Source organism: Azolla caroliniana, unplaced genomic scaffold (assembly GCF_043228905.1).
Source record: "Azolla caroliniana isolate FFs.n. ecotype wild unplaced genomic scaffold, voAzoCaro1.0.p SCAF_7, whole genome shotgun sequence".
Lineage (NCBI taxonomy): Eukaryota > Viridiplantae > Streptophyta > Polypodiopsida > Salviniales > Salviniaceae > Azolla > Azolla caroliniana.
The window spans coordinates 22,119,969-22,143,952 of record NW_028230442.1 but is presented as its reverse complement, the minus strand read 5'-3'; the positions used below and the strand labels follow the sequence as shown (position 1 = coordinate 22,143,952).

At 42.3% G+C, this 23,984-nt stretch overlaps 1 long non-coding RNA gene across 1 annotated transcript; it reads right to left on the bottom strand.

The window, feature by feature from the left end:
• Window positions 1-1,341: 1,341 nt before the first annotated feature.
• On the bottom strand, window positions 1,342-1,826 carry LOC147862348 (uncharacterized). The gene is made up of 2 exons (XR_015530053.1): window positions 1,410-1,826; window positions 1,342-1,379 (listed from the first exon to the last, which is right to left on the bottom strand). It is a non-coding gene; the product is annotated as an uncharacterized LOC147862348 (long non-coding RNA).
• Between the last annotated feature and the right edge of the window lie 22,158 nt (window positions 1,827-23,984).

Here is a 23,984-nt window from a genome sequence, read left to right as displayed (position 1 = left end):
TTGTAATATTATTGATAAAAATACATAGTTACATCAATTTAGTGCCTTCGGGCTTAAAGCTAAGTTATGTGAATGTTATTATAGCTGAAAATCCAATTTACTAAGTGACTAAAAATAGTTAGGGTCATCCGAATTGACTATCGAGCCATCTCTTTCTAGAGGGTGTCATTCTTAGGATGATTGGGAAACATGCCATAAAACTTTACATGTTTTTTGTGAAGCCAAATGAAATGCTTCCTAGAGTTTTTGGTGTCCACTAGAAGGGTATATCCTTTTGCCATCTAGGAAAACAAATGATTGACGGTGGTGTACTCCATTGGAATTTGTGTGTGTCCATTTCAAGAATGTCAATTTCACCTATAATGTCATTTGTTTTCAAGAATGTCCATTTCAAGAATGTCAATTTCACCTACATTGACACTTTGCCAAAAATTCCATGATTCAATTCTACATTGTCGTGAGATATCGTAAATCTCACGAGATATGTGATGTTCATTTGAAGGGCATATCGTTTTCCATATCATAGTGATGGATGACTATTTGTGGTGTCCATTTGAAGAAGGCTATTATTTGGATAGGAAAATTGTTGCACTAAAAAACATTGAGTTTGCAAAAGGAAAATAGGGGAACATTGCGAAATTTTTATGATCACCAACATAACCATGAACCACATTGCTAAGAGACTTTGACCGCAAGCCCTTTATGGAAGGATTTTCCAAGTGTTTGTGTGAATATTTAAATGTGGAATATAGAGGCTTGTTTGGTGTCTATGAGTAGATCTCATTTTCTTCTCTATGAGAGCCCAATGAGGTATATATAGCACAAGATACATGTTGATATTATAATCCCACAAAAGAGTATGTATTGAACTTCTAGTTGCATTGTTTGACCAAAGGAATGTCTCTATTGACCGTTGATTAGAAGCAAATGAACAAGATTGGCCATTCTATAACCAAAATTCTTTTATATTGTTGTAGTTCAATAAGCCTACAACACTCTAGGTTCATCTCATGTATAATGGATGTCTAATGCCTCTATACATGTAGGGTAGGAGGTCCTAAAAAAGAGGGCAAATCACATGGTGTGCGGGAGGCAAAAGGAAAAGAAAAGTTAGACCTTGCCCTTGAATTCATTCAAAATATGACAAATAATATAGGTTTGATAATGCATTAGTTAATCATGTTGCATGTGACAAACCAACTACCGAATATTCAAGTCAACATAAAAATACACTTTATGATATGTATTATGAAGTATCTGTGTCATATTGAATGTAAATTGAGAACATCTCCATAAAAAGAAGTGAGTTATTTTAATTAAATTAAACATGAGATTGGACACTGATATGTGTAGTAAAGTTGAATATAAATTGAATACATCTATCAAGACTTGATATAGAGGAAATAAACTTGGGTATGTCGCAACAAAACAATTTCCTCGAGGCATGAATAAACAATAAAACGCAAGAATGGGCTAGACAAATGAGTCTCTAGCTACTTGGGGAGGTAGAAGAGTAAATTCTTCAAGATGTGTTGGTGATGATGACTCCTTACGTGGAGAGCAGGGATATTGTGACTCTGGTTACATGAAGACCACCGATGAATTCTTTTGGAGATACCGAAAATACGCAACACTTTTCTTGGATTACCCATTCCTCCCAAGGAGGATGTAGGAGTGATGGCATGGCATGGCAAAGGAGGAAATGAGTGCGAGTTCAAAGGTCGAGGTTTCGAGAGATGAGGTCGTGAGAATGTCATATCGTCCTCACATGTCAGATATAAACAAGACTATGTGTGAAACTTGTTGGTAGATTTGTCTTGGCTAGGGGTAAGGTACCAACAAGAAAAGAGTAACTAGAGGAAGAAGTGAATTGTAAATGGTTAGAAATCTAGAGGAGAGGTAAGATTTATAGTTTGAAGAGACACTAGTGAACATGATTTTGGGTACATATGCATACATATATGATGTGTGTGTGGGAACTAACATTGTTTTAGAGAGGATGCATAGAGTTGGACCAAGACCTTGGGATCATATTCTTTAGGGAGGTTTGGTGGGAAGAAACTGGCCCTAGTGGAAGAAGAGCCAAATGGAGCCATGGAAATGCCACCTTGTAAGCTCATCTTCGCTTCCGCGGCTAAGAGCAACCTTACATATGCATTCCGGATCCTAGTCATTAGTGCTGAGGGCGAAAGCGGCACGAACCTTCGCCACCTGACACGGGGTTTGGCTTGGATTCGTATCCGGCCCGGGAGAGAGCCATGTGATTGTGAGCCAGACCTTATAGCATGTGGGCGGCCGAGCCGTGTGCTGAATTTGTTGTTTAGTCTCTTATAGCCCCGTGCTCGGATGTGACGAGGCCGCCCGAATTGTCGGAGTAGCTTTGTTACCATGCTTGCTAGCCATTGTTGAATGCTCAAGCTCTTTGAGTTATCACCATCTGAATCATCTTCGACTTCATAGTCATGATGATTGTGGTAATGGGAGGATGACTCAAACTTCCCAATTGCTTCTTCAATAGGTCCAAGTCTAGTGCTGGCCATAGAGAGAGAGAGAGAGAGAGAGAGAGAGAGTTGTGAAGATGAATATTGTGTTTACTCAATTAGCATATACTAATGGAGATGCAAACAATAGATGTGCAGAAAAGCAGGGGATGAGAGAGAAAGTTTGAGTTTGAGAGGAACTCTTCTTGTTAGAGAAACAGGGGATGGGAGAGAAAGTTTAAGTTAGAGGAACTCTTATTGTTTCATGTATTGTTACCAAAAGAGACCAAATTTGATGCAAACTCTACATACTAGTGTTATATACAAATTTGATTGAGAGAGATTAGAATTTTCCACGAGACGTCAATATGATCTATAGGAATACCTAGGACGACACCGAGCCCAAATGGACACTTGTTAAGATCTATATGGAATGGGGCCGACCCATGGACTAGGCTCGTACTTGGGCTCTCTCAATTTTTATGACATTGATGCTACGGTGTAAAAGCCACTAAATCATGAGACACACGCGTGCGCGCACATACTCAGATTGATTATAAGGTCAATAAGCAAACTAAATTTAGCCCCACCTCAAAGCAAGCAATGCATCCACACATCCCAAAAGAAAAGCTAAGTTTGGAAGGTGTAACAAGAGGGAGGGAGGGAGAGAAGCTAAGAGATAAGTTTTGTTGACAAAAGAGATAAAGTTAGGGTAGAGAGAGAGATGAAATATTGGGTGCAAATGTTTTCCTTCTCATCATCAAATCTCACCACATAATGCCCCCAATCACATCCCCAACTTTAAAAATGGAAGTCCACCGAAAGCAGATGTTCAAATTGCAAGAACTAGAATCCCAAGCAAAGCTTTGCTTGATTTTATCTTTGAAAATATCCATTTTCGGCAACATTTATTATTCTCATCATTTCCTTTTTCATGTAAATGCACACACACAAATGACTCCAAGATGGGGAGCACTCCCTTATGGAATCATGTATGCTAGTTATTGAAAAGTAAGCAGGGACATCCTCTTCATGTAAAAAATTGGAATATACATAGGTAGATAGAGATGGGTGATATCAAGTGGGGTTTGTTCCTTATGTTGAAAACTCAAGTCACTAGTTCCTGGACCAATTGGCCCCTAACACGGAGGAAAAAAGCAAAAATGTTTAAGGTTTATGCATTTACAAAAACAATCTTCATGAATCACCATTTAGAGATAGTAAGAGGATATCAAATAGAAGTTTGCAGATCCTTCATTATGTTATTTTCCTTCGAACTTATATGAAACATAATCATCAATGTTACACTCAACTTGTGTATGCCAATTGGTAGGTCCAACTAAATTATCATCTTCTTGGTCCTCTATAAATGTTTCATTGTTCTATTTTTTGGGAATAGATGGCTAGTTTGGAGCTTAGAGACGAGAGTTATTATATCATGGTATGATTATTATGTATTAGCTTCTATTTTAACAATGCTATTGAATGCCACAAGTCATCACCAATGACGTTGGGCAATATATCATTATATAGACACCTCAATGTTCATATTGAATGAAAAGCAATGCATGCACACACAAACAAAATTCCCAATGTCAACCAATTCAAATAAATTAGAATCCTATCAATCTTTTCTAGAACAAACTTTATTGTTTCTTTCCACAAAGAATGCAATAAAACGGGCTTTTTGTTTAAATATGTAAGTTATTGGTTTTGCTTAAGCAACGCCGAATACTCTCACTTTCTCATGATTCATTTTATACTAAAATGTGAAGTAACCAATGAGAAAAGAAAGCAAAATATATGGAAGTGAGGCTAATCCATTTTTTATGTATGTGTCTTTCTAACCTCCACATATCAAAATCCATCAGGATTATTAACCACCACCACTTCAAGTCTTTTGTGAAGGCAAGCATTATTGAAGATATTTTGGGCCATGTGATGTGCTTAACTAATTGTGTTTAAATTCACGAAATATATGTGATACCATAACCTCTACATTCAATAAAAGGCCATGCTAATTTAATGTTTGAATCACTTTCTCTTTTTTTATCAGGGATAAGATCCCTATGTAATATAGAGATTAGTTTCATGTGCACACATTATCAATGAGTTATGGACCCACTATCTTTTTGAGACATACATAGTTTGTACTAAATGAAACTGGTAGCCATCTTAAGTATTTGAGGTTGATGATCATGAGAGTCTTGGCGAAAACATTTTGGTGATGTATGTACATTTATTTAAATAATGTTGCATTCATATACATCCATATGTTGTTGATCTTATAAGATCAACCCTCACCAATTTTTCAAAAAGGATTATGACCTAACCCCACACATTCTATAAGTCTCTTACTTACTTTCTTTTTTCGTAAAATGCATTTTATTAGAGTATGATAAGATGCTAAAAAACGGGTTATGCATGACCATTGGATGTTGTAGAACCCAACAATTCACTTTTATAAACCTCATTTCATTAAAATACATCATGATGTCAGGAAAAAAGGATAACATGTGACCATAATGCTAACATCACATTGGGGTGGGCCCAAGAACCCCTAAATTGTTGTAAAACTTTTAGAAGAGAAGGGTTTCAACTTTCACATCCATACCTTTGATCATATTGGATCATGCTTTCCACATATATTCGACCAAACCCAATCCTTGCACACAGTTCTCTCACAACCACAATGTGCACTCTCGATCGTAACATTCATTGGTAAAGTTCTTGAACATTGAGATTCACTACTCACTTTCACATGTGTCATGTGAAATGTTAATATTTTTGGCCGCATAGGCCATATTTGACCTCCTAAGATGATAATAGAATCTGCCTATCTATTTATCTCTCATTTTAATAGTCTTGAATGTGTTTTAGGTTATCTTGAGGATCTCAATAATCCCTTTATTTTATCCTCTAATCACTTGGGCTCTTTGAAAAATAAAAAATTAAGCAAAGTATCCATCGTCGTATAATGAAGATTTCATTGTTGTTGATGAATCATCAGTTGTATGTCTAAAATTTTTCTTTATACTACTATTCCTCTAATAAGGATACATAATGACTAATAATCATGCCGCATGGCAACATTGCACTCATGTGAAGGAAGACTAGGACCACACATCATACTATGAATGCCAAAAGGTTAGCCATGTATAAGAATATGCTTGAGATCATTATGAGAAAGTATTTTAGAAATTTCGGAAATATGCATTACCCATGTTGACTAGAGGTTGGATATCGTGTATGGCTCTTACGACATAATGTGAAGACCACTAGGCCTTGTAACAAGTTGGATCATCAACGTCCTAGTCCATATTTAATCACTAAACAGATCAATGAAGTTGCATTTCATCTCAATCTCCCTCCTCATATGAGTATTCATCCAGTGTTCCTTGTCTCACTCTTGGAACCTTATGCTTCAAACTCTATTCCAGATCGCGGTGTTCCCCCTCCACCTCCTATTGAGCTTGATGAAGGCTTTGAATATGAAGTCAAATCCATTTTGCATTTCATCTCAATCTCCCTCATCATATGAGTATTCATCCAGTGTTCCTTGTCTCACTCTTGGAACCTTATGCTTCAAACTCTATTCCAGATCGCAGTGTTCCCCCTCCACCTCCTATTGAGCTTGATGAAGGCTTTGAATATGAAGTCAAATCCATTTTGGACTGCAAAGTACTGAAGAACAAATTGTATTATTTGGTTGATTGGTTGGGTTATACACCTGCGGATGGCCAGTTGAAAATCTCAATAATACCAATTTAGAACTTGTAGTTGAATTTCATCGATGATATCCAAATAAGTCAACTCCTAGTTCGTGCATTGCGACTCATGGAACTCAAAGGAAGGGGATAATGTCATGAACATATGCCAGAACTTTGAGACTCGTAATAGAGATTCAAACCATGACCCCCTCAAAGATGATGTATAACTTCAACCACTAGGATACATTATATTACATTTATTAAATTGTAAATTCTTATATTAGATCAAGAAAAAACATATATAATAGTATGAAACGTCGCCACCGCATAGACTAACGCATGATTACCAAGTGTCATGCTTGCATGAATGAAAAATGGCGAGCATGCATGCCTATGAGGTGGCGAGCATGCATGTATCCAAAGCATGCTATATAAACATATATCGAACTATTGATGAACCATTCCGGTTCAACACTAGTCTTCGGCATACTCTTATAACCCTTGTTCTCATTGCTATTGTAACCCTTGTTCTCATTGTTAATCCATTTTCAACATCTTATTTCTCCCTCATTCCTCTCTTATTTTCTACTTCTCATTCTTTTCTTCATTTTAAATTTCTCTTTGGCTATGGCCCTGATAGACGTGGTTTGATGTGGTGAAGGGCTTGAAGGTTGAAGACGAATTGGAGACAGCCAATTCGGACAAGAGTTGGAACGAATCAGAGACAGCCGATTCGGAAGACGAGTTCCATTCGGAGGAGCTGAATCAGAAGAAGGCCAAACGGAAGGGAGGTCACGGAAGTTGACACCAACACGGAGGAACCGACGGGTCGAGAAGCGCCGAAGTCGCAACAACGGAAGAGCTGAGATGGGCATGTTGAGCAGACAAGCCGACCGAGAAGGTCCAAAGGCGCGGAACCAGATGGGTCGTGGGAAAAGGAACCGAACTGGACGAGGAGCACGAGCTAGGCGGGAAGACGCCAGGAGGAGACAGAGGAAAGGACTGGTGGACACACATAGCGATCCGACCTCAAGTTGAGCTTGAGGGGGAGTGTTGAGCAAGCAAGCTCAACCGAATATGGATCGGCTAAATAAGCTAGAGCCGGATTGGTATCTGGACAGAGAACCGGATAGGTACCCGGATTGGAGAACCAGATCATACCCTGGAATAATCAAAACCAGTAGGCCATTTGAGCCTACGGTTCGAGCCTAATACGTAATCATATTCCTTGGAGTTAGTGTTAGTTGCTCGTATGAGCGTTGAAGTACATGTCAGTACTTTTGTCAGCCCTTTTAAGGACTATAGTCTGATAGGTCATCGGTTCAACCCCGGCTGCACCCTGATTCAAGGAGATGAGGTGTGTGTCCTTAAAAGAGTCTAGCCTTCATGCACAAAAATTGATAGAAGTGTCCAATGATGAGGTGTGTACTAAACAAAGTATAGCCTTCATGTACATGAATCGATAGAGCTATGTGAAACGACATAATAATTCAACTGGACTTCTTGTACATGAATCAATGGAGGTTTCCGAAGTAATGTTCCTTTTGTGCACCGTTGAGAAGGTTGTGGTTGTTGTTGGGAATTCGGTCCCTCCGGATAGGATCAAGATGAGAACCAAAGGAGTCGGATCAGACGAGGCGGATGGACGAACTGAAAGGGTTCCGGATGAGGCTCGGAAACCGGATCGAGTGAATCCGGATGGATCCGGTGCAAACCGGATCCAAGGACATATGTGTACATATGTTTCATGGTGAGCCCATCGAGGCTATATTTGTAAATAGCCCTAAATTCATATAAGTATAAATATGACTTAGGGCAATCACTTTATGTAGTTAAGTGAGTGTAGTGATATGGTGTTGTTGTATATTGTTGTATATAGAGAGTGAGAGAGGGAGAGAGAGATAGAGAACTAGTTTTCTATTGTAACCACCGGTTTGGCGAAGACATAGAGCTCGAGGTCGTTGCCTCTGAGTCTCACATTCTATTCCTCCTCTCATAGTGATAGTTGGAGTCTATGGGCTCCTGTGGTTTTTCCCATTTAGGGATTTCCACGTTAATGTCCTATGTCATCTCGGTTTTAGTTTGTTCTCTTCTATTGCTTGTTGAAGACTCAGTTGTGGCCGAGCATTATTTCCGCACAATCTGGTATCAAAGCATACAAAGGAAATGGAAGAATCATTCGGCAGCATGTTCAAGCTCACCCGCTCCAACTACCTAGTGTGGAAGTCGAAGATGAGGGATATGCTCGTGGTCAAGGATCTCTGGTTGCTGGTACAGTTCGGGGATAAGAAACCAGATAAGATTGATGCCGGGACATGGGAGGTGATGCACATGAAGACAACGACATACATACGGTGCTTCATCGACATGAGCCTGTACAACAACTTCAATGAAGAAAGTAAGGCTCATGTGCTTTGGGAAAAAATCGGCACCATGCTGGAGAGTAAAAACGCCGTAAATCGGGTTTCGGTATTCCGGAAGTTAGTGAAACTCCGATACCGGGACGGATCCAGCATGGCGGAGCACATGAACGCATTTCAGGGGCTCATAAACCAAACAACTTTGCTCGAAGTACCTCTAGCCGACGAGGTACTTGCATTGCTCCTGGTCGGTTCCCTCCCGGATAGTTGGGAGACGTTAGTTGTCACTTTGGGCAACGCCGGGCCGGAAGGAAAGCAATTGTCCCTAGCAAAGGTAAAATCAAGCTTGCTAGATGAAGAAACTTGCCGGAAGGATTAGGAGTCCGGAACTGATCCGAAGGTCTTGGTCACGGATGATGACCATAACCGGGGAAGAGGCCGGTATCAGAGTCCCCAATACCGGGAAAAATCGGGGACGAGGTCGAAGTCAAGGGGAAGGCCCACTTGCTTTTATTGCGGAAAGCTAGGGAACTATCAGAATTTCAGGAAAGAGAAAGGAACCGACAGTGCCGATTCGAAGAAAGGTTTGGACCAGAAAGGTTCGGAGAGAAAAGGAACATCAACGATTGTGACAAGTGAAGAAGAATTGATGCTCATTGCTGAGGAGAGCGAGCTCTTGTCAGCGACGAGACAACGTGGGTTGTCAATTCTGGAGCGTCGTTCCATTTGACTGACACCAGACTCGAAATGCTTCTCATCCTACACAGCTGAAGATCATGGTTGTGTCCGGATGGGGAATGAAGGTACCTGCCGAATCGTTGGCATAGGACATGTGTGGTTGATGACATCAACCGGGTGCAAGCCGCTGCTAAAGGATGTCCAACACGTTCCGGAGGTTCGGTTGAACCTGATATCAACCGGTCGGCTAGATGATGAAGGCTACATGGGGTAGCATCCGGAACGGAGTCATGAAATTTAGCAAAGGAAGCCTGATTGTGGCTCGAGCCTAGAAGATCAACACATTGTACCTGATGTATTAGAGATATGATCTAATGTAAGTGTATGATAAGGAGAAAAGAATGATAGCTAGATAGATAGAAAGGAGAGAGAGAAAGAAGGGTGCCGAAATGGACATGGACTCGAGCCTCGATTGGCGTCCCATACCACCGCTATGGCATTGTGTCGTACCTGGTGCTGGCGCACTTGCTACAAGAGTTGAACCACCATGAAACAGAGTCTCGACGTAGTCAAAAGATGATCAAATGAGGGTAGTTAGGCCTCTTATTTATAGTGATACCCAAGGCCCCCATGCAAGTGGCCTAATGGGTTGTCTCAATCCTGAGGATTACAAGTAATCCTCCCCTTCTTTACACTCTCGTTTAACCCTCACACTTATCCACATGTATAGAATACTACGGTAAATTCTCACCACGAGATATTATATGGTCATGCCCATAACATACTCCCCCTCTTTAAAACATTGCACTCTTGCAATGGAAAGTTAGGGAAGTTAGTTCTGAGAGTATTTTCCCGTTCCCATGTGGCATCTTTTATTGATTTATCCATCCATTTTATTTTAAATTCTCGGATTTCTTTAGTACGTAATTTTTTTGTTTTAACATCGAGAATTCTTTCTAGTACATGTGGTTTAGAAGATAATTCTTCAGAAGTAACCAGAGTTTCAGTTGTAATTGTATTGTTGCCAGAACCTAGAAGTTCTTTTAGACGACTCACATGAAAAACTGGATGAATTTCAAGACCATCGGGTAGAGTGAGACGATAGGCTAATGACCCAATGCGTTTGAGGACTGTAAAAGGTCCACAAAACCGTGGGGCTAACTTAGCACACTTACCCTTAGAAAATGTCTTAGAATTGTGAGGTACACGTAAAAATACCTTCTGTCAAGGGTTGAATATAGGAGGTTGCCTATGATGATCGGCATAAAAACGCGCTCTATCTTGAGCTGTTTTTATATTATCTCGTGCAATATGCAACATATCTTGCATATCTGGAAGAAAGTTTTGCATACTTCGTAACTCATCATGATGTATATTAACATCAATCGGGGCTGGTGGCTGAAAACCATACATCAACATAAAAGGACTATATCCCGTCAATGTATGCTTGGAGCTGTTATAAGCAAACTCCAAAATTGGGAGATAACATTCCCATTTTGTTGGTTTTGTACCAATGTATGCTCAAAGCATGTCCTCAATAATTTGATTTACTCGTTCTGTTTGTCCATCGGATTTTCGGATGATCCGTGGAGCTCATGCTCAATGTAGTTTCTAACTTCTTAAAGACTTGCGTCTAGAAGTCACTAGTAAACTTTGGATCTCGATCACTCATGATATCCATCGGTAACCCATAAAACGAAATAACTCGTCAACGAATTGGTAAGCCAATTCAGGAGCTGTTAGCATGGTTTTCGTAGCAATAAATCTGGCCATTTTAGTTAGTCTGTCAACCACAACCCATATGGCATCATGACCTTTTTGGGTGAGAGGAAGGCTAACAATAAAATCCGTGGATATACTTTCCCACTTATAATTGGGAATGTCCAAGGGATGTAAAAGTCCTGCGGCTTTAAGTCGCTCGACTTTGTTAACCTGACATTGGTGACATTTAGTCACATAGCTATGTATGTCAGGACGCATCTTAGGCCAATAAAATTGAGTGGAGATGAGAATGAGTGTACGATGTATTCCGGGGTGCCCTGCTGAGGGTGCGTCATGGCATTAAAAAGAATAATCTTTTTGACCTCAGGTAAATCTGGAACACAAACCTTCCCATTACGATAAAACAGACCGTTAGCAATGTGGAAGTATTCCTTCGAGGATGTGGTGGTGTCTGTTCCAGACTCAAATCTTGCCCACTATTTCGCAAAATAACTATCATCATGATACTTTCCTTGAAGGTGATCATAAAGATCTGATGTTATTTCAGTGAAGCTAAGCATGTTAACTTCACGGATGCGACTTAGTGCATCAACAACAATGTTCATGGAACCTTTACGATATCGTATGGAAAAATCAAAGTCCTGGATGAGATCAACCCATCGTGCCTTACGACCTTTCAGGTCTTGTTGGTCACAAAAATATTTCAAGGACTTGTGGTCCGTAGTTACCACAAAACAATTTCCATAAAGATAATGGCGCCATGTTTTGAGCGCATGTATAATTGCAAATAACTCCTTTTCTTGAACGGTATACCGACATTGAGTAGAATCAAGTTTCTTACTCTCAAATGCTATTGGTTTACCATCTTGATATAAGACAACACCTATAGCATAATTGCTTGCATCGGTTTCAACCTCAAAAGGTTTTGAAGGATCAAGTAAAAGAAGCGAAGGAGCCTTGCACACCAGGTCCTTGAGTTGTTTAAAGGCGAGGTCTAGTGTAGTATTCCAGACAATAGGTTTTGTAAACTTATGCGTTTGACCTTTTAGAAGATCACTAAACGGCGTCATCAATTGGGAGTAATTACGAAGGGATTTTCACAAAAACCCGACAAAACCAAGGAATGATCGAATTTCTTGAATATTCCGAAGAGTGGGCCAAAGCTTGATTTTCTCGATGTGAGAAGGATCAATTTCAACTCCTCGTTCGGTTATGAGATGTCCAAGTTAAGTAATTGATTTCTTGAAGAACTCACATTTTGAGATCTTCGCATAAAACTGTTTGTCACACAATGTTTGTAAAACAAAGCGGACATGTTTAGCATGTTCTTGTAATGTACGGCTATAAACTAAAATATCATCCAAGAAAATAACGACAAAATTTTCAAGTTGTTCTTTGAAAATATCATTCATTTCTTGTTCGAATGTAGCCAGAGCATTGGTCAAACCAAAAAAGATAACCAAAAACTCATAATGCCCATAGCGCGTACGAAGTGCCGTTTTAGGAATATCGTCCTCACTTATATGAATTTGATGGTAGCCAGTATGGAGATCAAGTTTCGTAAAATACCGAGCACCCTGGAGACGGTCAATTAGATCGTTAGTTCGAGGCAATGGATACGAATTCTTGATCGTCACTTTATCCAAGCGTCAGTAATTAATACACATACGCCATGTGCCCTCTTTCTTTTTAACCAAGAGAACTCGTGCACCCCATGGAGATTTACTATAACGTATATAACCCATTCGTAAATAGTCCTTGAGTTGCTTAGATACCTCATCCTCTTTAGATCGACTTAAGAGATAAGGAGGTATACTTATTGGTGCAACACCAAGAACAATATCTATACGATAGTCTATATTACGTTTAGGAGGTAACCCATATGGTAGTTCACTCGAAAAAACATCACGAAAATCATTTAAGATTTCATCAAGTTGTTGTTGTTCAAAATATGTTAATTGAACCGAGACATTATCGATATTGTAAACGTGAATGTCCGGATCAAGTACACAATAAAATAGAGTAGAACAAGACAACTTGGATATTGATAGAGAGGAAACAATTGAGAGGGATTGTTTTTTTACACATTGAATAAAATGAGTACAATCGTTCAGTACAAAAGTTATTGAATGATGAACCCAATCAATAGATAAAGAAGAGTTTGTATTATAGAACCAGGGATAACCTAGTATTACATCAGTGGTACAAAGATTCATTACATGGAAGTCTACTTCCTCTATATAAGTATCAATAGAAATTCCTAATGAATGAATCACCATGTTGATGTATTGTACTCTTCCATTAACCAAGTGCACCGTATAGGTGTGATCACTTACAGTGGGTTGGATTCCCCATATCTGAACCAAACGATCATTCACAAAGTTGTGTGAGCTTCCCAAATCAAACAAAAATTGTACAGGAGATCCATTGATATACTTGTTTGCACGTAGTAAATCATTGGGACCCAATACATAGTGAGGGAAAGAACATTGACAATTACTTAAATGATGTGTATAGACCTGAAGGACATTAGGAATCTGACCTTTATGGTCTGCAGCTTTAGATTTGCTATTGTGCTCTTTCCGTTGGAGCTTTCAACATTGCTCTTTTGTATGACCCTTCTTTTTGCAGAATACACAAAAAGGATGTTGTCGCTTACAATCGCGATCCATGAGTTCGTTGGGTGTCATGCGTTTCCCAGCGAATTGCGACTACTTAGTCCCGAGCGCTTCGTTGGGTTTGTTGTTGTCCTTCTTCGAAGTGCGTTGGTAGTGAAGAACTATTTCAACGGCCTCTTCAAAGGATTTAGCGTGCACTATCCAGTGATAGTCCGAATTGGGGATGCCATTGACAAAACAAGCTATTTACCAATTTTCCCCTTCTAGACCTGATTTTTGGAAATGGATTCTAGCATGGTGGACATCGTCTGCTAGCGAGGAAAACTTCATGCTAGAGAGGTTCATTAAAGCTTGTGCTACCTCGATTCGAGAGGGAGGTTGCAAAAAATTGGCCCTTAAAAACTGTGACAAATTCTATCCAGGTATCGGGCAATTTCCCCAAAGTTCGGAGCCCACGCCACCAGGCGGCGGCCTTACCCCCTAGTTCTCGGTCGACATATGCAATCTTCGTACTATCTAGTGTGGGATAGAGCTCAAAATGAGACTCCCATCGGCCTAGCCACGTGTAGATTGCTTCTTCGGTTCTTTCCTTTTTTTCTCTCGTAAATGGCTTAACGAGAAACGATGGTTCACCCTATCGCTCATCAGGTCTATTACTCTCACGTTGTAAACTAATGACACGTGTCTTGAGAGCACTTTGAGATTGCCGAAGTTCGGTCATCTGTTGAGCGGTGAAACTAAGGTATTGGCTTATTTGTGAAAAATACATCTCAATGGACATTTGTCCAAGAGGATTTCCTTGAGTTCCTTCCACTTGAGCGGATGACATTGGGTTGTTATTTTGAGGAATTGAATGATTATTTCTGGCAAAGAAATAGGATAAGGTCAGACAAATAGTCATAACATCATGTCGTGATGTAAACATATCATGGGCAAACATTAATCGATATCATGATCTGACGTAAATACCCCTCTAGACGTATGAGATGAGGTTGAAGATCAGGTTACTATGGTAACACAAAGTCTCTATATCGATTTTTCATGACGGCTCCCCGAGGCTCAACCATGTATGTTCACGTCATGAATAGTTTATACACGAAAAAAATGTTAACAATAAACTATGTTTCGGTGCCCACATATGTGGTTTCGGCTCTTTAAGTCCTATTACGAGGACCCCGAAGTGCACTTAGACCTGAAGTCTAAACATGTGTTATAGTCATATGTATCAACGATGTTGTGTGGTCTTGGTCATATTTGAACCCCAAACCTCGAGAACAAATGCATTAAACACTTGAGCCAACCAAGTAGGTTGCTCTTCTTGAATGTTTAATGCGTATAAGAGATATGTGAGGCATTTGCCCATATATGTCAAGCTTCCTTATTTCCCCCTCGTTAACCACAAACTTTGTTGGTACGTTACCTAACCTCAAGTCTTGTAATTACGATGGCATACGCCAAAGTGCAACCTAATGGTCAAGCCAAATGAGCCCTCTTTTCGTAGTAGGCCAACATGGCCCATCACATGGTTACGTCATTACGAATGCCTTTCGTAAGAATGATCTCATGGTGGCATCGTATCCATGTAATGAGGGAGGGATGTTGGATATGTGTGTCATAAGAGTGACCTCACATCAAGTGGGTCAAGCCCTACGTTCTCAACACCATTGTGGCTAAGATTGTTTCATTACATAATGAAATCAAAGTCACCAACGGGGATGTCAACAATAAAAATTTGTTGAAAAAGGGATGGTGACAACGCCATTCTCACAAAAATGTGAGGACGACCACCAAGATCCTTTCCCCGAAAAGGAAAACATTCGATATTGAAATCACGTAATAACTTATATACACATATGTATATTATCACATATATACGATCAAATACGTATACACGTGACCACATATGCATATATAAAAGAAATCGTAATATAAAATAGCCCAAAATGATGTAATCGAGATACGTAATCGAGGCATATACCCTCAACGCACACGAAACATCTTAAAATAAGGGTTAATCGTAATACGCAATTGAGGTATTGACCTAAACCCCAAGCAAGTTCACAATTGGCGTAATGGGTTGTCTCAATCCTAAGGATTAAAAGTAATCCTCCCCTTCTTTACACTCTCGTTTAACCCTCACACTTATCCATGTGTATAGAATACTACGGTAAATTCTCACCACGGGATATTATATGGTCATGCCCGTAACATACTCCCCCCCCTCTTTAAAACATTGCACTCTCGCAATGGAAAGTTAGGGAAGTTAGTTCTCAGAGTATTTTCCTATTCCCATGTGGCATCTTTTATTGATTTAACCATCCATTTTATTTTAAATTCTCGGATTTCTTTAGTACGTAATTTTTTTGTTTTAACATCGAGAATTCTTTCTAGTACATGTGGTTTAGAAGATAATTCTTCAGAAGTAACCAGAGTTTCAGTTGTAATTGTATTGTTGCCAGAACCTAGAAGTTCTTTTAGACGACTCACATGAAAAACTGGATGAATTTCAAGACCATCGGGTAGAGTGAGACGATAGGCTAATGACCCAATGCGTTTGAGGACTGTAAAAGGTCCACAAAACCGTGGGGCTAACTTAGCACACTTACCCTTAGAAAATGTCTTAGAATTGTGAGGTACACGTAAAAATACCTTCTGTCAAGGGTTGAATATAGGAGGTTGCCTATGATGATCGGCATAAAAACACGCTCTATCTTGAGCTGTTTTTATATTATCTCGTGCAATATGCAACATATCTTGCATATCCGGAAGAAAGTTTTGCGTACTTCGCAACTCATCATGATGTATATTAACATCAATCGGGGCTCGTGGCTTAAAACCATACATCAACATAAAAGGACTATATCCCGTCGATGTATGCTTGGAGCTGTTATAAGCAAACTCCAAAATTGGGAGATAACATTCCCATTTTGTTGGTTTTGTACCAACATATGCTCGAAGCATGTCCTCAATAATTTGATTTACTCGTTCTGTTTGTCCATCGGATTTTCGGATGATTCGTGGAGCTCATGCTCAATGTAGTTTCTAACTTCTTAAAGACTTGCGTCTAGAAGTCACTAGTAAACTTTGGATCTCGATAACTCACGATATCCATCGGTAACCCATAAAAATGAAATAACTCGTCAACGAATTGGTAAGCCAATTCAGGAACTGTTAGCATGGTTTTCGTAGCAATAAATTTGGCCTTGCAGGAACGCATTCTTTACATCCATCTGATGTAAGTGCCACTCCTTTGCCGAAGCTATCGCAAGCAAAACACGGACGGTCGTCATCTTTGCGACCGGCGCAAACGTTTCATCGTAATCGATGCCATGTTGTTGCGCATAGCCTTTTGCTACTAACCGGGCCTTGTATTGGTTGACCGAGCTGTCAGTGTTGTACTTGAACTTGTACACCCACTTGCATCCAATCGGCTTTACACCCTTGGGGGCGTTAACCAGGTCCCAGGTTTCATTCTCCGCAAGTGCGTTCATCTTTTCCTCCATGGCGGCACACCAATTTGCGTCCTTTGCAGCTTCTACGTAGCTCTCCGGCTCACGCACTTCCGCTATGTGTCTCATGTACGCATAGTGATGCGTCATGTACTCGTTGTATCCAAACCGCAAAACAAGGTTCTTCTGGCGGGTAGATCGACGTAATTGTTCATTAGCCGATGTTGAGGCTGTTCTGGCTGACGTGGGTTTGCTCTTGAAGGTCCGTCATCGCTCTTCTCGGAGTTGGATTCACGTCGATCCGAATCTTCCCTATTCGTGCCGGACTCCAGCATCTTCTTCTTTCCCTTTTCTTTGCGCGTAAGCCGTCCCTTCGGGTCCTTGCGCGGGGAATGCACGGCCGAGTCTCCTCTACTCGCTGGCTCTTCATCTAACTGGTCAAACCGACTCAGTCGCTCATTCGGTCCACTTAGCCGAAATTAGATTGGACTCTCTTGAAGAGTTCCAACTTCGCGCTCATCCTGAGGCATCTCAGCCTCGTTGGCCTCATTTTCAGAACTCGGATTGGAGTTGAGGTCCGGAGTCGGAGGCAAATACCAAGACGCGGACTCATCGAACACAACATCGCGACTTACGCGAGCTTGTTTGGTTCGGGGGTTTTAACACTTATAACCCTTTTGTTCGTCCGAATAGCCGACCAAGATACACTTCTCAGCTTTCGCATCAAGCTTCATCCGCTTCTCCTTCGACACATGCACATACGTGATGCTACTGAAAACCCTCAAGTGTCGTAGATTCGGCTTCCTTCCAAAATACAGCTTATGTGCCGACACTTTTTCGTCGATCCGATTCTGGATGTAGACCGCGGTTTGGACCGCTTCGGCCCAATAGAACTTGGGCATGCTCTTTTCTTCCAGCATTGCTTGTGCTGCTTCCACAACCGACCGATTCTTCCTTTCGGCTACGCCTTTTTGCTCCGGCGTATACCTGCAACTGAATTCATGTCGAATTCCCATTTGTTGTAGATAACTGTTGAATTGGCCGGAAAAGTACATTTTTTTGCCATCCGACCACATGCACTTGATCTTCGTCCCTGTTTCCCTTTCGACAAGATTTTTGAGGTTCCGGAAATAGTCGAAGACCCCACTCTTCTATTCGATGAGGTAGATCCATGTGTGCCGGGTGTAGTCGTCGATGAAGGAGACGTAATATCGACTCTCACCAAGACTCACGTTCTGTGCTGGTCCCCATACATCTGAGTGTATCAAGTAAAGCTTATTTCAGCTCCAATTACGCTCGTTGGGGGAAGGAAGTCGGTGTTGCTTCCCTAGCTGGAAGGCTTCACAAATTTGGGCCTTTCGACCATTGAATTTTGGCAATCCGAACACAACTTGTTTCGATTGCAGGTCCTGAAGCCTTTGTTAGTTGATGTGACCTATCCGCTTATGCCACAAGTCGATATCCGGCTCGACTTTTTGCCCTTTCGCGAACATGGCGGTGCCTACATCATTGGTGTCGAGGATGAACATCCTCCCATCTCTGCGCCCTTGTGTAATAACTTGGCCTTCTTCCTCGATGAAGCACCCGAGATGCGTGAACCGGACTTGCATCCCCTGGTCGATGATCTGTCCGACTGACACCAAATTCTTCCGAATTGTCGGGACGTGTAACACGTTCATTAGCTTCCCTTTTTGCCCGACATGGCTGAGGGGAACTTCACTGACATGTACGATTGGATGCGGAGTGTCGTCTCCTGTTGCGACTACTCCCGGTTGTTCCGGTTTTTCCAGATATGAGAACCACTCTTTATGGTTTTTCATATGGTTTGACGCTCCGGAGTCAACGTACCACACTTCGTCCGATTTTGGGGTGGTATTCTTCATCGAGTTCGCTACGTGTCTTGTCACGAAGGCTGTCCCCTTTCCGACTTCGTCGGATCCTTCGGCGTAGTGCGTTCGCTGCCGATTTCCTTGTTCGATCGGGCCGGATCCGGATCTGATTTTCTCCGAATTAGTGCGCTTCTTCCAGCACTCACTCTCCTTGTGGCCTTTCTTGCCACAATACTAGCATTCCACGGCGTGTTTCCCTTGCTGGTTCTTGTCGCCTCGTCGACTCCCCCTGCTTTCGGAGGGTCCAAAATTGCTGTCGACATCACCACGATGCCTTCTTCCTTGCTCCTGTCGGCCGCCTCCATTGCATGCTGATTCGTCTCGTCTACCACTACCACGGGGCCTATCTCCCTCCGTGTACAACATCTTGCTGTCGGCGTGCATACTCGTCGACGCACCCGCGTGATTCTCCTTTACAAGGAGCATCGATTGCAAGTCGAAAAACGACGACGTATTCTCCCTTGTATAAATAGCAGTTCGGAATGCTCTGAACTTCGACGCCAATCCTTCGAGGCAGATTTGCACCATTTCGCCCTCCTCAACGTTCACATCGATGGAGGCGAGGGAGTCGCATATATCCTTTATCTTGGAGGTGTAGTCAGCCATCATCATGTCGCATTGACGTACATTACTCAACTCCTGTCGGAGCTGGAGCTTCTTGGCTGTGGTGCTTGCGGCGAAAATCTTTTTCAAATTTCCCCAAGCATCCTTTGGCGTTCTTGCATCCCGAATGTAGCTCAAGTGTTGTTCGCTCACATAGGACGCGAAGCAGTAGAGAACTCTGCTTGCTGATTGTTCCCAGGCCGGGAAGTCTTTGTGTGTCAATTTCAGGTGTTGCATCATTCGCTCCATCGACATAGCTCCAGTATCCATGTCCGAGCAGGTAGTGGTGCATCTTGTACGACCAAGATGCATAGTTACTTTTGTCGAGTTTCTCAGTTGGAAGCGAACTAGCCATACCTTTATCCATTTTTTCCTTTTCGTTCTTCACCGAGATTAGTTTTTTTGTTGTTGTTTCGAGTTGAAGTCGGTTGCAGAGGTTCTCAACCCTTGCACTCTGATACCATGTGAAATGTAACGTGTGGAAGCTATACGAAACATAGAATACCGACAGAGAAAAAACAGGTTTAATGGAGAGCTTAAAACACAATGTATGTGGGAGAGACAGAGAGGGAATGAACACACAGAAAAACTAAATTCAAAATAATGTGTAAAACTCTGTCCATAGGATGTGCTTAGAGAGCACTTTTATACAAGTCCATACGGACTGACAGAAGTACTGACACGTACTTCACTGCTCATAACTGAGCTCCTACACTAACTCCCAAATATATTCCCTTGCGGAATATCTGTTCAACGGCCTCCCGGTTTTTGCGCCGATCCGGCCTCTTGTTGCACACCAGTTTGCACACCGGTTTACGCATCGATCCGGCCTAACAGATTGGTCCAAACCGATCCGGTTCTCAGCTTGCATAGTCGATCCAGCCAATGTAGAGCTTGTATCTCAACAAAAGTGTTATTATTTTGAATTGAGTTTATGCTTTTGGCTCTCTCTCTGTCTCTCCTGTGTATTCTCTATTCTTAAGCTTCCATTAAACCTTCATTCTCTGTTTTATGTTGCTATCCTGATAAACCGTTTTGTTAAAGCTTCTGTGTATTAACTTTAACATGGTATCAGAGCGTGAGGGTTGAGAACCTCTGCAGTCGATGAGCGATTACTGTAGACAAACCCTAACACCCGGTAAAGAGCGAAAGATGGACAAAGGTATGGCAAGCTCGATTTTGACAGACACAACTATGCATCCTGGTCATACAAGATGCACCAGTATCTGCTCGGACATGGATACTGGAGTTATGTTGAGGGTGCGAATGACATAGCGCCAGAGTCATCACAAAAGGAGTTCCCGGCATGGGAACAAGGAGCAAGCAGAGTTCTATACTGCCTAGTGTCCTCCGTGCATGACCAGATGATCGACTACATTAGGGATGCTAAGACGCCGAAACAGGCCTGGGAAAATATGAAAAAGATTTTCACCGCAAGTACGTTAGCCTAGAAGCTATAGCTTCGGCAAGAATTGAACAATATCCGACAGAAGGATATGTCAGTTTTAGACTACATCGCGAAGATAAAGGAGAGTTGCAACGCATTAATGCCCATTGACACCGGCGAGGTAGCACCGAAGCCGGCACACAAAGACTTCCCGGCATGGGCGCAAGGAGCGAGCCGAGTATTGTACTGCCTCGCGTCCGGTGTGCACGATCAGATGCTCGGTTACATCAAGGACATAAAAACGTGAAAGGAGGCCTGGGAAAATCTACGGAAGATTTTCGCCACAAGTACCATAGCCCGTAAGTTGCAGCTTCGGCAAGAGCTGAACAACCTTCGGCAAAGAGATATGTCGGTTATGGACTACACCACTAAGATCAAGGTGATCTGTGATGCACTCAGACCATCAACGTAATAGTGGAAGAAGAAGAGATGGTCTAGATCTGTCTTGGTGGTCTTGCACAACGGTAAGGGCCAATCCGGATGACAATTTGCACCTGGGAGAAGCCACCCTCCTTCTTCGACTTACAATCAATGTTGTTGGTCAAAGAAAACCATGCGAACGGGTCGAGGACCACTCAATCGGACAACCGGATGTTGTTCACGGAGGTGGATCATCCCCGTGGGTGTGGAGGACGAGGTGGGTCGGCACACAATGGAGGCGGCAGACAAGAGCAGAACCTAAGGCACAGAGACGGTGCCGACAATAGTTCTAGACCCTCCACAAGCAGGGGGACTCAAGTCGGAGCCTGAAACCGGCAGCCGAAAATCGACACGAAATGCTGGTATTGTGGCAAGAAAGTTCATAGAGAGAGCGAGTGCTGGAAGAAGCGTGCCGATTCATATAAATCTGGATTTGGCAAGGCTCGCACTACGTTGAAGGATCGGAAGGATCCGGAACTGGAAAAACCGGAAAGGGGCCTGCCTTCGTGATGAAGCACAAGGAAAACTCGATGAAGAAGACCACTTCCGGATCGGAGGAAGTGTGGTATGTTGATTCCGGAGTATCAAACCACATTACGAGCCATGAAGAGTGGTTCTCATTTCTAGAGAAATCGGAACAACCGGAATTGTCGAAACTAGAGATGACAGTCCTCACCCGATTGTGCATGTCGGAGAAGTTCCTTTAAGCCATGTCGGACAAAAGGGGAAGCTGATGAATTTTCTACATGTTCTGACAATCACAAAGAACCTAGTGTCTGTCAGACAAATTGTCGACCAGGGAATGTAGGTGCGGTTTACGCACCTCAGGTGCTTCATCGAGGAAGAAGGCCGGATAATCGTGTAAGGGTGAAGAGAAGGGAGGATGTTCATCCTCAACACAAATGACGTCGGCATCGCCATGTTTGCCAAAGGACAGAAGATTGAATCGGACATCGATCTTTGGCATAAGTGGATTGGCCACATCAACTACCGGAGGCTTCAAGATTTCCAATCAAAACAAGTTGTGTTCGGGAGTCCCAAATATGTGAAGCTTGCCAACTCGGGAAGCAACACCGGCTTCCATTCCCCACCGAATGAAACCGGAGCCGTAACAAGCTCGATCTAATCCATTCGAATGTATGGGGACCGGCACAGAACGTTAGTCTTGGCGGGAGTCGGTATTTCATCTCCTTCGTTGACGACTACAACCAACACACGTGGATCTACCTCATCGAGAAGAAAAGCGAAGTATTTGACTATTTCCGGAACCTTCAAAGCTTAGTCGAAAGGGAAACGGAGATGAAGATAAAGTGCATGCGGTCGGATGGCGGAAAAGAATACTTTTCCGGCCAATTCAACAATTATATGTAGCAAAACGGAATTAAGAGAGAATTCAGCTGCCAATATACACCAGAACAAAACTATATGGCCGAAAGGAAGAACCGGTCGATTGTCAACGTGGCAAAGACAATGCTGGAGGAGAAGAGTAATGCCCAAATTCTACTGGGTTGAGGCGGTCCGGACGGTTGTCTACATCCAAAACCAGATCGGGGACAAGGTGTCAGCACATGAGCTATATTTCGGGCGGAAGCCGAATTTGAGACACATTCAGATATTCGGTAGCATAGCATATGTGCATCTATTGGATGATAAGCGGAGGAAGTTGGATCCGAAATCGGAGAAGTGCATACTCGTCTCATCGGCTACTCGCATGAACAAAAGGGGTATAAGTGTTATAACCCCTGGACTAAATAGGTACGAGTAAGTCAAGATTTCAAGTTTGATGAGTCGGCATCATGGTACTCCCTACCGACTCCAACTCCCGACGAAGACCTGATTCCGGAGGATGAGGCTAATGAACCCGGAAAGGTTCAAGAAGAAGATGAAGTTGTCGGTACTCTAGATAAGAGTTCGATCTCATTCCGGTTGAGTGGGCCGTATGAGCAGCTGAGTCGAGATGACCAGTCGGATGAAGAACCAGCGAGTAGTGGAGACTCTGCCATGCTCTCCCCATACAAGGAACTGAGGAGACGGTTCACGCGCAAAGAGAAGGGGAAGAAGAAGATGCTGGAATACGTTACCGATAGTGAAGGGTCGGCTCAGAGTGAATCTGACCCGGGATCGGAGCGAATCTGGTTTGTATCCTGCTATATGTTGATAATTTAGTCATCACCAGACCCGGACTGGATGAAATTGGCAGAGTGAAGTCCCAATTGTCAGACACATTTGAAATGAAGGACTTGGGGGACCTTCATTATTTTCTTGGGATCAAGGTGATTCGGGGCCCCGATGGCATATTGCTCTCACAAAGACACTATGTGTTGAATATGTCGTACAAGTTTGGCATGACGGAATGCCGACCGATCTCCACACCCTTGGACCAGAACCTGAAGCTACGTCCAGACTCCGGCCCGGTCTGTGATGAGAAATGGTTCCGAAAAATTGTCAGGAGCCTTATATACTTGACGATCACCCGACCCGACATTAGTTATCCAGTTGGGGTGATCAACTAGTTTATGTAGAAGCCGACCACGGAGCACCTTCAGTGCACGCATCGACTATTGCGATATGTGAGTGGCACGAAGGACCGAGGACTGTTATACCGACA